The 15,837-nt window shown below is 38.9% G+C and overlaps 1 protein-coding gene across 6 annotated transcripts in view; it reads left to right on the forward strand.

The window, feature by feature from the left end:
• The first annotated feature begins 465 nt into the window (after positions 1-465).
• LOC110489742 (lethal(3)malignant brain tumor-like protein 4) overlaps positions 466-15,837 on the forward strand; it is a 143,811-nt gene continuing 128,439 nt past the window's right edge. For 2 of the 6 annotated variants that reach the window (XR_002468616.3, XM_021562594.3), the window contains exons 1-2: positions 466-585; positions 8,471-8,578. The gene's annotated coding sequence lies outside the window, so the exon portion shown is untranslated. The remainder of the gene's footprint in view (positions 586-8,470; positions 8,579-15,837) is intronic. The other 4 variants (XM_021562595.3, XM_021562597.3, XM_021562596.3 and 1 more) reach the window with 3 other exon arrangements.

Below are 15,837 nucleotides of genomic sequence, written 5' to 3' on the forward strand. Positions count from 1 at the left end.
GCCAAAATGTGTTAAATTTCATGATTGCATGTAATTCAATTAGATTACATTGTCAATTGAATTGACCCCATAACACCATTTTTATAGATTAGCACATACAGTATGCATCATATTGGCTATACAATCATATTATATGACATAGGCTACATTTCATTTAACTTTCTATCAATAAAACTGTTATAAAATCAAACACAGCTGCATTAGATTATTTTAATAACAGCACAGTAAGTAGCCTACACAAACTTGAAAATAGGTCATTTGATGAAGGTGACTTGATAAGGAAAGGTCAACTGCTTAGTATTTTAATATTTTCTTTATAATTATATTTACACAGTAAGAAAGTACGTACATTTTATACAATCCCCTTTACTCTTTTTTTTGTCTTGTACCTTTTAAAAATATATCCATATATCGTGTGCCCTGCCACGATATTTCACACCTGTTCGATCACAATCTAATATTTCGTTTTGACTCTTCCAGTAGAGGGCTGTTCGAGAGCATGCGCACAACCGCAGCAAGAGAACATTATTCCTCCTGTCACCAGTGCCTGTCACAACATTGAGGGGCAAAACGACAGCAGTGTGGGTAAGGACTTCAACATTTCATACAACTGCACTTTGTTTTTAAAAGATGATCAAGCACACACTATAGTGGTGCTCCAATATGTGGGACGAAAACAATTCGAATGGCGTGTCGGGTTTTGCCATCGTGTTCAGATGCGTTGATGACAATCCTCGCTCTAATCTCTCATGTTTTCTCCTGTTAAACTAGCGAACATATAAGATGCCCCTTTCCTCAACTACTGACCCACTAAATGAAGTAAAATAGCTGTCTATGTATTCGTCAATTTGTTGCTGTAACGTTTTCCAAACATGTGACACGATAGTGTAGGCTAAACAATGCGCAGCAAGGCAGTCAAGCTAAGTGAAACTATAATTTTTCTCGGAAATGTTTCGTCTTAACCTTGCACGTTAGGATTTTTGGTAGGTAACAATGTGTCATCGTGATGAGTTACTGTCTGTGTGCGAGGAGACTAGTTACAATTGTAACAAGTTATTAAGGAAGCTTTGCTACGTTGTTTTTATTTCCTTGACTTCAGGGCTATCTTCTCATCCAGGTTGTTTTCTAGTTGGGTGGAGTGTCAGTTTTATATAGTTGTTTGGCCCTGATATTTAAATTACCTCTACATTTTGTTGAACAACATCTACATTTTCTGCTTATTCAAACCAACCAGGTTTAAGGTTTGTCATGTTTTGTTTGTAAAACCTTGGGCCTAAATGTCAACTTGTCAAGTGTTTTTTTCAATTACACTGTAACATCAACCCATTGTTTGTTTCATTCCTGCAATTTATCCAGAAAGTGCATATAAAATACTATCTCATTCCCGAGATTAAGGTTAGTTTCCTTATTCTAACAATAATGATTTTCATTCAACCCAACTAATAATTGTCAACCCCTTATCCTATTCAAATGAAATGTTTTGATGCACTCTTATAATTTTACCTGAAGAAAACTGAAGAAAAAATAGGTACATTGGGAATGATATACACCGGTTGAGTTAAGAATGATGTAAGCGCTTATTTTTTTATGTTATGCATAAAAATGTTACCACAGGCAAACAAACAGTCACTAAAGTATCAAAATGAGAATAGATAGGCCTAAAACATAGCAGTAGACACCCCGATTTATGTTTTGTTGCTTTTTCAAATATTGTTTTAACTTTAGTTCTCTAGTCATTCAATTATTATTACTCACTAAAACACTACTCATTAGTGTTTTAAGGAATAACCTCTGTTTGCTGTAATTTCTGAGAGAATAAACCCTTCCCACTGGGAACAGAAGTCAACTTCATTTCAATGAAATGACGTAGAAACAACTTTGATTCAACCAGTGTATGCCCAGTGGGTTATGTCAAGTTTATACTATAGCATCACAACGTCATTCCCATTCAATATTTCATCATTTACATTCACTTTGAAGGAGAGTGATTTTGTGTCTTGCTGAGTGATTGTCAGAAAGACACATCAAAGGATAGATCGTTGTGGTGTTTATTTCGATGTCAGTGTCGGGAAGTTGTTCATAAGCTTCCTGCTTTCCACACTGCTCTATTGCTGCCACACAACACTTCCTGTTATAGCACACACAGATTAAACATGAATAAATTGTTTTGGCTTGAGAATCCACAATTCAGTTTATGTGTATCCATGGAAGAACTATTCAACAATAATAAATCACATAAACTGTGATTTTTGTCTCTGGTGTGTTTAGTAATTGTAAATCTTATCTGACAACGTGTGGAACCGTATCCTAACTTACGTTGTGACTTCAAGATCTCTAGAGAATGTTGCACAGGCTTTGTGAAGTCATCCCTTAGTTTTTGCATTTTTCTTCTGCTGTCAAGCTAAGATGGTATGTCATATTACATTTATGATTATATTTATGTTGTAGAACTGAAAAATGAACTGAAAAATGATATTTTTCTAATCTGTTGAAATGGTATTGAACTTGAACTTTCATGTGCACTTCATGTGATTTGAGTGAAGGGAACCTTTCTCCTTTCTGATGGACATGCTTCTTGCTGATGGATCAAGGGCTTTTTTGGAGGCTGAGAGTACATTCTATTTACTTACATGGACACGTTATATCATAAATCAAGTATTTTCCTCTTTAAAGTCGTCTTGCAGGTTGTGTAGCCTACTGCCTGGTTAAGAGACATTTCATACTGACTGTAAAGCATATAAAACAATGCTATAACACTTCATTGTAAGACTTGTAATGCAAGCCTAGGGTTTTTTAGTCATCTAATGTTTCAGCTTGAATAATCTGTTATGGAGCATCCAGCCATGTTTTCCTGCATTATTTGCTCTCATGGCACTGTACAGTACACACAGTTATTAAGTATTACAGAGTTTTCTGTCACGTAGACTATCCTGTAAACTTAAATACTTCAGTATTTCAGTATTTGCATGGCTCTCTCCCTTCACAGAACGTGTCAGTGATCGCATCTGTTTAGGTTTATTAGTTGTAGTTTTATTGTGTTTGTTAAAAACGATGTTGAATGGATGTAATTCTTTGTGTATGTCCATTTTTTGGGACATGGCACTAGTTGGCCATTGTTTTAGATTTCAATAGGAGGAAAGCCAATCACAGATCTGGGGCACATAGCCATTTTTGAGCAACATGCTGGCACCTCAATAGGGGAAAACACTGTTGATTTCAATTATGCGTTTAGCCTCAATTATAGAACCCAGTCATTACTAGTAATGTGACTGAAGTGTATAATTTCAGTCAAATCCCTGCATTAAATATGTGATTATTTAATCTAATGCAACAGGTTGAGCAATATATGCTGTATGTATCTGGAAATGTTATTCACAACTGAAATAGAGAAGGCGTTGCCCTAAAATAGAAAAGGTCTCTCTAGTTTTGGATTACACTGTCTTATCTTTCTTTGACAGGATTACTGAAAGAGAATGCACTGACTTTCCAAAGCAGTTGTAAATGGGCTTTCTGGTTATCTACCACTATACAAAACAATAATAGATGTTGTTAAGTAATTTCAATTGATCAAGATCAGTTTTTCAACTTAATCTCGCAACAGACATGCTGTAGACATGAAGTTTCTACTTTGCCATCCCATTCATCTCTTGCCTCAGGTCCTGAAATCTTGATGATCGGAATTGTCATTGAAATCTGGTGATAAAATTATATGATGCATAGTCATTTAACGGATTCTTCATTCATGGATACTATGTGTTATCAGATACTGGACCTATTCATTTTGATTTGAGATTGAATTGAGTAGCTTAGTCAGTGCCAAGGCTGGTCTGACATTCAACTAAGTTAAATTATGTGGCCTTCATGTACAGAACAAAAGGGTGTCAGCATAATTATTTTGAACATACTTACGTATATGTCACTGAGAGAGACAAATGTGTGTCTTGAGTGTAGTTCTGCATCTATAATATTTATTCTCCTCATATATGCACTCTGATGTAGTCTATATGATAACATGGTGACATTTGTTGCCATTGTATGCCAAGGACATTTAAGCCTAACTGCTCAATTTCATACGGTGCTTAGTGTGCTATAAGCTTATATCTTCATGGCATTGACAAAGCAGATTGTCTTGAAACAGCAGGTTTCCCGTTTCAATAGAATGTAAATGTGTGCAAGTTACATTTTTCTCACCAGCCTCAGAGACCGACTATTGATCAAGCCTACGTTGACTTTGAATCAGGAGCCATTTTACTACACTTGAGGAGTATATTGAGAGTGCCACCAGCATGCAGTCTGGAGGCATTGTTTAGATTAAGAACAAATCAATTGTTTCCCTTTGCAACAGAATAAAACAGGACGTACCCTGTAGTCATTTGTGTTGGAAATCCAATCATTGTGTTTGGCACGTTTTGTCACAACTTGTTGGTGTGCTATTCATCACTCGCCAGGCATTTTCCATAGGCAGTTCCCAATCAAATCAAAACAAATTTGATCCCAGCTTGCTTGGTTTCTTTGAGCCAGTTTCTATGAAAAATGAAAACCCAGGGCACAATAACACTCCGTTGACCTGGTTTGTCTATGGCCTCCAGGCTCTCTCCTTTTGTTGTGTTGAAGCAAATGAGACGCGGGTATCTGCTAAGTCCAGGAAAATGTGCGAATTTGTGTAGCCTCATGCTGTGTAGACTCAGGGGGGAGTGGGTGGTCCCTATTCCCTGAGCATACCGCATACTAAAGATCCAAAAACCCTTAGCCAAAGTGCCCTCATGCATTACAGTGTTTGTACATTGTTGTAGACAAAAACAACTGTGTTTACTGATAATCCTCAAATAGAAACTAAGGATGAAGTGATTGGAGCCATAGGAGAAATGTGTTTTAAGCCTATAAAGCTAGTCTTTAAATGTATCTTTTGGCCTTCTTCCACAGCTTTAGACATTTTCTCCTTGCATAGGATAAATCAGACTTTGCAAGTGTTAAAATCTCTGTGTTAAGGTTAAAAGTGCTGTGAGTGTTATATCTGAGTGTTGATTCTAGTGGGATTGAAATTGACACCACTTCTGGTGAATAAATGAAGTGTTATTTGAATCATAGTGGAATAAACACTGCGTGGTGTTGTTACGCCACTGTGTTTAGTTCATTTTCTTTAATTCTCTGAGTGAAAAAGTCCTAGGAGGGGCCTCTATCCTTTTTCCCAGAATGCTTTGTTGCAGGTAGATTTTTAGAATAGTTTGTTTTTATACCTATGTTTCTGCATGCATGTTGTTTGATTAATTTATTTTATACAATTTCTAAACTAATCCAACCTGTAACGGGTTGGACCTATTGCACCCGTTACTGAGATGGTTGTTCCAGTTTATATGGTTTAGGTAGTCTTGTTTGTCAAGTCCTTCACCTTAGCAGTCATTCTGAATGCAGGTTTTGAGTGATATAATATTCATATTATTTGCTGGATTCTGAAAGGAATTACTAATCACTTCACAAACCAGTTTATTGTGATTTGCAGGTCTGATGTGGCCCATGAGCCAGGATTTTCAGACCACAATGTTGAGGATAACTAGTTCACAATTAAAGACCTTACCAAATTTGCAATATATGGTCATAAAGTGTTCACTTTAAATTGAAACATATTCACTTTGGCTGTCACCTGGACAGCTTCAGGAAGAAGAGTTATTGAATGCAACAGGCATGTCACTAACTCTGTCACTAACAAACACAGTCATGGGTTGGTATCTCTCAAATTGACTTGAATGGCATGCTGGGCAATATTCAAATAAGGCTTTACAACCTGTGATGTTACAATACCCCCCCCCAAAAATACTGTAACCCTAAATAAAATAAAGTTTATTGGTCACGTACACATTTTATGTTTTGCCTGTTCAATACAATCCTAATTTAAGTCCGAATTTGCCACACCCACGGTGTTAAGGCCCAACACTCTCTAAGGGTGTTAGTTTGTGAACACTTTGAAAAGTGTTAGTTTAAATCTGTTTCGGTGGGTGACATATCATTTCTAAGAAAGTGCTACATTTAACACTGTGTGCTAAAATTCTGATCTCAAATTTGTTGTGTAGTAATTACATTTTCGAAAGGGAATAGATGATTCCCCAGCAGTAAATGTATGAAAAAGGGTTTGACGCCACCACATTCATTGTGTCTAGTAGGATGATATGAATTCCCCTTTTTCTTTTCTATTTTCCAGAAAGTATGCATTTACCAGGCTATATTTGACACTTAACAGCATTGCTTAATAATATCTGTACATTTAATTTAGCCTGCATTCAAATGTGCCAGTGAACCGAGAATAAGCATTCCATAGGTGTTCTATAAGCGTTCTGTGAATCCCCAACTATCGGACGCAGGGTGTATTCTCAGATGACACAGGAGATAATTGGGGATCCACTTCCAGCAGGAGTCGCAACCCAAATAACTTAGGGAGACCAATTATAGATGTCTCAGAGATATTTCATCTGTATGGCAGCCTACGGCAGGGCCTCTGCCATCAATCAGATTAGGACAGATTACAATTTGTCTTTCTTTTGTCCCACGGGCGGTTGAATAGTGATTTGTTTTGCTCCTCATTGTCAGCGCACATAGAGAGAGACTGAGCTAAGCTGCTCAACAGACAAAGGGAGAGTTTAACTGTAGGTTGAAAGTCTTGTACTGACTACACACACCAAGCCTTAAAACTTTGAGAAAGGACCGATTCACTTCCCTCCTTTTGCCATGAATGCACTGAAAACATCAGATAACCATTAACATATTTTCCTCAATGTCTCTGCTGGTATCTTTCTCTTTTCCCTTTTCCATCCATTGAACACTTTTGTCGAGTCTCCATTATAATGTGAATGCTGTTTTTGTGCAGTGTTTATTGGATGCTCTTAGCGAGCTCTGTTATTGTGAACAAAAATAGACCAGCCTCTGTGTGTCAGATATTTCGGTTTCTTGTTATTCAGAAGTGACATAAAGGAGCCGTGTTTATGATGGAGCTGTCTTGGACTGATTCATTGTGGAGGCATGAAAATGGCCACCACTTTCAGTTAGATTTTTCAATGTAAGACATAATGGGTCCCTTTACTGTAAGTGCATGTAGTGGGCAAAAAATACACCTATACATATCCTGCTGAGGTCTCTCTTTTTCCTCACTCTTTTTTAAAATCCTGCTCCCTCTTTTTCTTTTTTCGCTCTATCTAGATCTCTCAATTTTTCTCTCACACCTCTCTTTCTGTCTGGAGAATGATGTATGCTTGTAATGGCCGCTGGGCTGCCATTATCTTTATTCGACTTATGCATGTTTGTGTAACAGAGCTCATTTGTGACCAATGAACAATACCCAGGAGTAGTGCATTACGCCATCAAGGTAAATGGAATCTATTTTAGGTAGCACCCATTAATAACCCCCCCCCCCCCGCTAGCATCAGGTCAAGGTGGCAACATCCATCCTATTATCTCTATGGAATTGGAGCCTGTTGATAACTTTATTAATTCCTGTCAGGTACACAGTTCATGCTGCATTACAAAGGCCTGTTGCTGTAGCTGGTCTCCTGGGGCTGGGGTGTAATTGTCTCTTTGGATAACAGCAGTGGAGTTGGCTGGAAAATATAAATTGTGCTTAGCTTTTAGTGTTGTGATGGGCTTAATAAGGCTATGTTGTTTACACGGTTGGTCCGTCGCCAACCACTTTACTGAAGGTCAAAGGACATGCTGTGGGCTGAAACCTCTGCTAAATGACTAAAATGTAAACTCGATGTGCAAAGCAATATTTACATGAAGAGCTAGCCCTACTGTACTTAACATGCACACATGCAGTTTAGGATTCAGTTCTCTACTCCCACAAACCTGGTCTTCTCCGCTCTCTTCTGTACAGCACACACACATCATACACCTCCTGGTGGCTTTTTCACTGTCAACTGAAACAATTAGATCAACGTAGCCCCGCAAGGGAGGGTTACGCCACACAGTGGCACCCCATGCCCAGAGCCTTGGCAGCCACCCTCTCCCAGTTAATCAGATAGGCTGTAGTCAGATCATCCACACTCACCTTCAGGCCTCCTCAAGCACTAGCTCCCTTCCCCCTCTCTCTGTCACACCTCCTGGAGACCTTCCCGTCACTCCACCAATTAATTATAAGCCCTCCCTATCTAATATGGAAGGTTCTATTGACTGCCTGGGAATGCAGTGGCATTTAGAGGGAGAATATGGGAGCCATTCAATCAAATCTTCATTGCATTATTATTTAAGCTGTAGTTTATAAACAAACCTTATTGATAACAAAAAAAAATGAAATCTCTAGGTCGTTTTGGGGACACTTAACACTAGATAGCAGAGGACTTTGCCTCACAAGTAGTTGTTTCTACTTTTTAGAATATGGTACGTTTACATGAATTGGAGTGTAAACAAAGTAAAATGCATTGCATTAATGGACTATTGCATGTTTGCCTATCATTCTGAACCAATGTGTTTTTGTTGTTTTCAGTCTCTGGCTTCTAATAGATCTGTGAAGACATAGAATGTGATTGGAATGGAAGCTCGGAGAAGGAGTCCCTGATTGGCTGAAAGACTGGGCGGGTGCACATACCAAACGGTGAGTCACTTTGGAGGTTCACAGAACCGCTAGAGTTCACTTAACATTAGGGTACCAGTGGTCAATGGTCAGAATGATGATTTGAGGGTCATACATGATTATCTTGTGGTTACAGTGCCTTCAGAAAGTATTCATACCCCTTGACTTATTCCACATGTTGTGTTACAGCCTGAATTCAAAATTACTGAAATATTTTTAAAAATCTCACCCACTTACCTTACATTCAGTCCCAGATATACAGTGCATCTGGAAAGTATTCAGACCCATTGACTTTTTCCACATGTTGTTACGTTACAGCCTTATTCTAAAATAGATTACGTTTTTTTTTTCCCTCATCAAACTACACACAATACCCCATAATGACAATGTGAAAACATGTATTTTTTTGAAATATTAAAACATTTATTGAAAATGAAATGCAGAAATAACAAATTTACGTAAGTATTCACATTCTTAAGTATTGACTCAAGGGTGTGAATACTTATGTAAATTTGATATTTGTGAGCCTTTCTTGGTGAAAGGCTCTGCATGGTCGTTCCAATGCAGAAATCAGGGCATTAATAATTCTTGCGCTTCGCTGAACAGAGCTGTTATGAAGGAAGTTGTCAAGGAAGTGAGTTTGTGTTTATACTGGCCCTACCGTCAACCAATTATGTCAATGCAGTGCTATACGACGCTCTCCGCATTGTTACAAAATTTGGCCAGGACACGGCGATGCGGTACAGAGCTCAATTTGTCCTTATGTATGCCGATGGAGGCTCCGCAATTGCGTCACACCCTCCATACGGCGCTTCTGACCACATTTTCGTCTCAAGCATAAATGGGCTTTTAGTCTCTAAGAGCTTTGCACACCTGGATTGTACAATATGTGCACATTTATTCTTAAAAAAATATTCAAGGAAGGTCAAGTTGGTTGTTGATCATTGGTAGACAGCCATTTTACATTTTTCCCATAGATTTTCAAGACGATTTAAGTCAAAACTGTAATTATGCCACTCAGGACCATTAAATGTCATCTTGGTAAGCAACTCCAGTGTAGATTTGGCCTTGTGGTTTAGGTTATTATTCTGCTCAAAGGTGAATTTAATCTCCCAGTGTCTTTGGGAAAGAAGACTGAACAAGGTTTTCCTCTAGGATTTTGCCTGTGCTTAGGTCTATTCCATTTTATTTTTATCCTAAAATACTCCCTAGTCCTTAGATTCAAGATGGCGCCGATAAAGATGGCAGCTTCGCTTCAAGTCCTTAGGAAACTGTGCAGTTTTTAACATTTTTTATGTATTATTTATTAAATTGTTAGCCCAGAAAACCTTAAGTGTTATTGCATACAGCCGGGAAGAACTGTTGGATATCAGAGAGATATCAACTTACCAGCACAACCAGCACTACGACCAGGAATACGACTGTCCCAAAGCGAACCCTTTGCCTGCAACTCCCAGGGCATTTGAACTGATTCCAGAGGCTGACCACAAAACAATGCCGTCGGAGGAGAGGGTGCTGGCGCGGTCTTCTAGTGCGGCTTCGGATGCACGCACGCTTCCGAGTATTTTACACGCTAATGTTCAATCCCTAGTTAACCTGTCTGGGAACGGGGTTCCGCTAGCCAACAGCCAATGAAATTGCAGGGCGCCAAATACAAATCAAGGAAAATCTCATAAATCAAATTTCTCAAACATACAAGTATTAGGTACCATTTTAAATATAAAATTCTCGTTAATCCAGCAACAGTGTCTGATTTCAAAAATGCTTTACAGCGAAAGCTCCACAAACGATTGTTAGGTCACCACCAAGTCACAGAAAAACCCAGCCATTTTTCCAGCCAAAGAGAGAAGTCACAAAAAGCACAAATAGAGATAAAATGAATCACTAACCTTTGATGATCTTCATCAGATGACACTCATAGGACTTCATATTACACAATACATGTATGTTTTGTTCGATAAAGTGCATATTTATATCCAAAAATCTAATTTTACATTGCCGTGTTATGTTTAGTAGTTCCAAAACATGCAGTGATTTTTCAGAGAGCCACATGAATTTACAGATATACTCATTATAAATGTTGATGAAAATACATTTGTTTTACATGGAAATATAGATACATTTCTCCTTAATGCAACCGCTGTGTCAGATTCCAAAAAAACTTTACGGAAAAAGCATAATCTGAGTATGGCGCTCAGAGCCCAAAACAGCCAAAAGAAGTATTCGCCATGTTGCGCAGTCAACATTGGTCAGAAAGAGCATTATAAATATTCACTTACCTTTGATGATCTTCATCAGAATGCACTACCAGGAATCCCAGTTCGACAATAAATGTTTGATTTGTTCCATAAAGTCCATCAATTATGTCCAAATAGCTTCTTTTGTTAGGGCGTTTGGTAAACCAATCGAAACACGCGTTCAGGTCCAACCGAACGTCGGACGAAAAATTCAAAAAGTTATATTACAGGTCGTAGAAACTTGTCAAACTAAGTATAGAATCAATCTTTAGGATGTTTTTATCATAAATGTTCTATAATGTTCCAACCGGAGAATTCCATTGTCTGTAGAAAAGCAATGGAACGAGAGCTACCTCTCATGTGAAATGCGCTTGAGAATGAGGCTGCTGCCAGACCCCTTAGTCAAACAGCTCTCATCCGGCCCCCCTTCACAGTAGAAGCCTGAAACCACGTTCTAAAGACGATTGACAGCCTTAGGAAGTGCAAAATTACCTATATCCCACTGTGTATTCGATAGGGGCTGAGTTCAAAAGCTACAAACCTCAGATTTCCCACTTCCTGTTTGGATCAGGTTTCTCAGGTTTTTTCCTGCCATATGAGTTCTGTTATACTCACAGACATCATTCAAACAGTTTTAGAAGCTTCAGTGTTTTCTATCCAATACTACTAATAATAATATGCATATATTAGCATCTGGGACTGAGTAGGAGGCAGTTTACTCTGGGCACGCTATTCATTTAAAAGTGAAAATGCTGCCCCCTATCCCAAAGAAGTTAACAAAGTTGACGAAATTAGGGAAAGAGTTGCTTTCTTTACAAAGAGATATCCGGGATTGTAGTAACATACTCTGTTTCACGGAGACATGGCTAGCTGGGGACATGCTGTTGGAGTCTGTACAGCCAACGGGATTTTCAGTCCATCGCGCCGACAGGAACAAACATCTCTCTGGTAAGAAGAAGGGCGGGAGTGTATGTTTCATGATTAACAACTCATGGTGTAATTGTAACAACATGCATGAACTCAAGTCCTTTTGTTCACCAGAACTAGAATTCCTCAAAATCAAATGCCGACCGTATTATATCCCGCCTCGGTTATCGTCACAGCCGTGTATAGTCCCCCCGCAAGATGCCATCATGGAACTTCATTGGACTTTATGCAAACTAGGAACCATATATCCCGAGGCTGCATTTATTGTAGCTGGTAATTTTAACAATGCTAATCTGAGAACAAGGCTACCTAAATTCTGTCAGCATATCGATTGCAGTACATGAGCGATTAGCACACTCGGCTACTTTAACTTCCGCGATGCATACAAGGCCCTCCCCCGCCCTCCTTTTGGTAAATCTGACCATGACTCCATCTTGTTGCTCCCCTCCTATAGGCAGAAACTAAAACAGGAAGCACCCATGCTTAGGTCTACCCAATGCTGGTCTGACCAATCGGATTCCACTCTTCAAGATTGCTTCGATCACGTGGACTGGCATATGTTTTGAAGATATAAGCCACCTGCATTTGTTTATTAGGCTACTGTGCAGTCTGACAAGTAAACATAGCCTACAGTACATACTGTAGTAAACATGGGAAAGTGCCAAATTCCTTACATAAGGGAGAGCAGGCCATGTCCAGACTTTCTCGTGACATCAAGTACTCATTAACTCTTTTTCGGGTTGCATCAGTCATGGACAGAAACTTCTGAGACACAGTGTTAATGATGAACACCCGGAGGTTCACTGGTAAGCCACATTTGCCTCGGGATCTATCCCAGTTGGTATTCTGTGCCCACTTGTGGTATTTCTCTTCGGTTACACATCCTTGGAATAACAGAGCAGCATAACTGTCTGGACGGCCCTTGCTGTGCCTGATGAGCAGTTGGTCAAGTTATTTTTGTCAGAAGAGGGAGGAATGGAAATATCAGGGTGAACTGACAACCTGACGAACCCGGCAGGTATGTTGACTCTGCCTGTCGGAGGTGGAGTTCCAGAGCTCATAGGTGTGCCTGGTATGGATTGTGACTCCATCTCATTCCTCGCCCTCTTCAACGCGTCATTCTCCACCTGACTCTCCACCAATGTCGCCTGGCTCTGGACCAATGCATCTGCTGTCGCCCGTGTCTCTGCCTGGTTGCCAAGAAAGCTGTTTGTTTCTAGTTATTTTATTAACGAAGCATAAAGATGTTGATGAAGAAATACTGTACTGCTGTTTTTAGTTAGAAATGTAAAACTTCAGAGTACTTAAGCATCAAATACATTGCAGGTAGGGGGATGTTCACACCTACAGTAGCTGGGCTATAAAGAGTCGTTTGTCCTGCTAATCGGGCGACAAGTGTATGAAAACCTGCTTTCAAAATTCCAGCAGCTGTCCATCACTACTGTAAATAAAAACACAGCATCTTGTTTACATCTTGTTTACATTCTTTATTGTAACCACAATGTCACAAATCATTTGTATCTACCTTTCCAATTACTTTTAGAATTTGGGATTCATTTCATTAATATTATGGTGTTTCTATTCTAAGAAAAATTAAAAACCCTCTGGGTTTCCGTTAGAATATGGTGCTGTACAACGTGACAGTCGGGAGTACAGTACTGGACTATTTAGCTAATGAATCCCTGTTTGGTGCCGGCCGCAGGAGACTGGGGTTAAATTCCCCGACATGGAGGAAGGAATAGGCTGTCCTTGTAAATAAGCATTTGTTCTTACTTGACTTGCCTACTTAAATAAAGGTTACACTAACTTCAATATGCTCTTTAAGTAAGACCTACACCACTTTTAACAGTACATTACTCAACACTAGTGAGACTCAGGTGACCTACGGTAAGCCTACAGCATATTGGAAAATATGACGTGACTCTCCGCCAATAATTACATATACAGGATTGGAGGATATATACGTAATTCAGTGATATTTATTCCCATAGTAATTTGTTATGGATCCATACCTAAATAAACATGGGCATTTTGAAAGAGTATTTTGATCATTAATTTATTAATTTCTTATGTTGCTGGTGGGAGGCTACCATCCCACCTGGCCAACATCCGGTGAAATTGAAGACCGCGAAATTCAAAAATACCAAATTCAAATATTGAACATTCTTGAAAATATATGTGTTATACATCAAAATAAAGCTTAACTTCTTGTTAATCCAGCCGCTGTGTCAGATTTCAAAAAGGCTTTACGGCGAAAGCAAACCATGCAATTATCTGAGGACAGCGCCCTGCATACAAACACATAAATCATATTTCAACCAGGCAGGTGCGCCACAAAAGTCAGAAATAGCGATATAATGAATGCCTTATCTTTTGAAGATCTTCTGTTGGCACTCCAAAATGTCCCAGAAACATCACAAATGGTCCTTTTGTTCGATAATGTCCTTTATGTCCCAAAAATGTCAATTTATTTGGTGCGTTTGATTCAGAAATACACTGGTTTAAACTCGCCCAACATGCCTACAAAGTATCTAATAAGTTACCTGTAAACTTGGTCCAAACATTTCAAACAATGTTCCTAATCCAACCTCAGGTACCCTAAAACATAAATAATCGATCAAATTTAAAATGGAATAAACTGTTTCTAATACCTGATTAAAAACAACGTGAAGCGCGCTCCACTTCACGCTCACCAAAACAGTAGAGTCCACCTGGAGTGACATTTACAATGAATAGGACTACTTCTTCATTTCTCAAAAGAAAAACATTGAACGACTTCTAAAGACTGTTGACATCTAGTGGAAGCCATAGGAACTGCGACAGGGTAGCCTAGTGGTTAGAGCGTTGGACTAGTAACCGGAAGGTTGCAAGTTCAAACCCCCGTTCTGCCCCTGAACAGGCAGTTAACCCACTGTTCCTAGGCCGTCATTGTAAATAAGAATTTGTTCTTAACTGACTTGCCTAGTTAAATAAAAGTAAAATAAATAAATAAATACAAATAATAAGGGTAGAAAACAATTGGGAAATCCTATGACCTCAATTTTTTTCCCCCCTGGATGGTATGTCCTTGGGGTTTCGCCTGCCATATCAGTTCTGTTATACTCACAGACATTATTTTAACAGTTTTAGAAACTTTAGAGTGTTTGCTATCCAAATCTACAAATCTAATTTTATGCATATCCTAACTTCTGGAGGTCCGGATGTGAAAATACTGCCTCCTACCCAAGAGAGGTTAACGAAAGCATAAAGATGCCATTATTAGTTACATTGTTTTAGTTTGAATCTGCAGACTGGCACAAAGAACAGAACATTGGGAATGTTTCCCTAATCAGCGCCATTTATTAGTGCAATGCCCCTTAAAGTGTTGCCTGTGTAGCCAGTGTAGCGAGGTGGGGGTCCACCCCCCCCCCCCCCCTTCCCTTCCCCATGGGCTAGGTCGGTCTTCTGTGTGCGGCTCTGCGGCCCATTCTGTGCCCTCGTGCATTGAACCTCGTGCACTTTCAGTGAATACAGCTGGAGAACTGCAAGACAATCCCATTGTGCGCCACTCAGGAGCCATGAACAATTTGACCAATATATATTGTCCTGCTAATAACAGGGTTAAATATATGTGAGAATATGCAACGGGCTTTTATATAATTTAAAATTAATAATAACAATTGCTTTGTTTAAAAAAATAACAATACTTTGGGGATTTTGTTTTCAAAGAATATAAAATGAGAGAGGAAAAAGGCCATTCTTGAACATGGGGTGAGACATTGTTACTAATTTGTAAATAAAGCCAGTTTGTTATTTAGAATGATTTATTTCTGTTTTTAAGGAGAAAAAACAAAAACCTACAATCATCTCATGGGTCATTGTGTGTAGATTGATGACGATTTAATCTATTTAAATGACGATTTAATCTATTTTAGAATAAATCTGTAACTTAACAAAATGTGGAAAAAGTTGAGGGGTCGGATTAGTTTCCGAATGCACTGTATGTACTATACATATAGGTATAGGTAGGTAGGGGTAAAGTGACTAGCAGCAGTGCATGTGGTGAGTGTGAAGGTGTGTGTGTTGGGTTGTCAGTGTAATGTAAGTGTAACCTGTTCTGTACCGGTACCTTTCTGC

The sequence above is a fragment of the Oncorhynchus mykiss genome, chromosome 15, assembly GCF_057628025.1.
Source record: "Oncorhynchus mykiss isolate SJ-2025 chromosome 15, ASM5762802v1, whole genome shotgun sequence".
NCBI classification, from domain to species: Eukaryota; Metazoa; Chordata; class Actinopteri; order Salmoniformes; family Salmonidae; genus Oncorhynchus; species Oncorhynchus mykiss.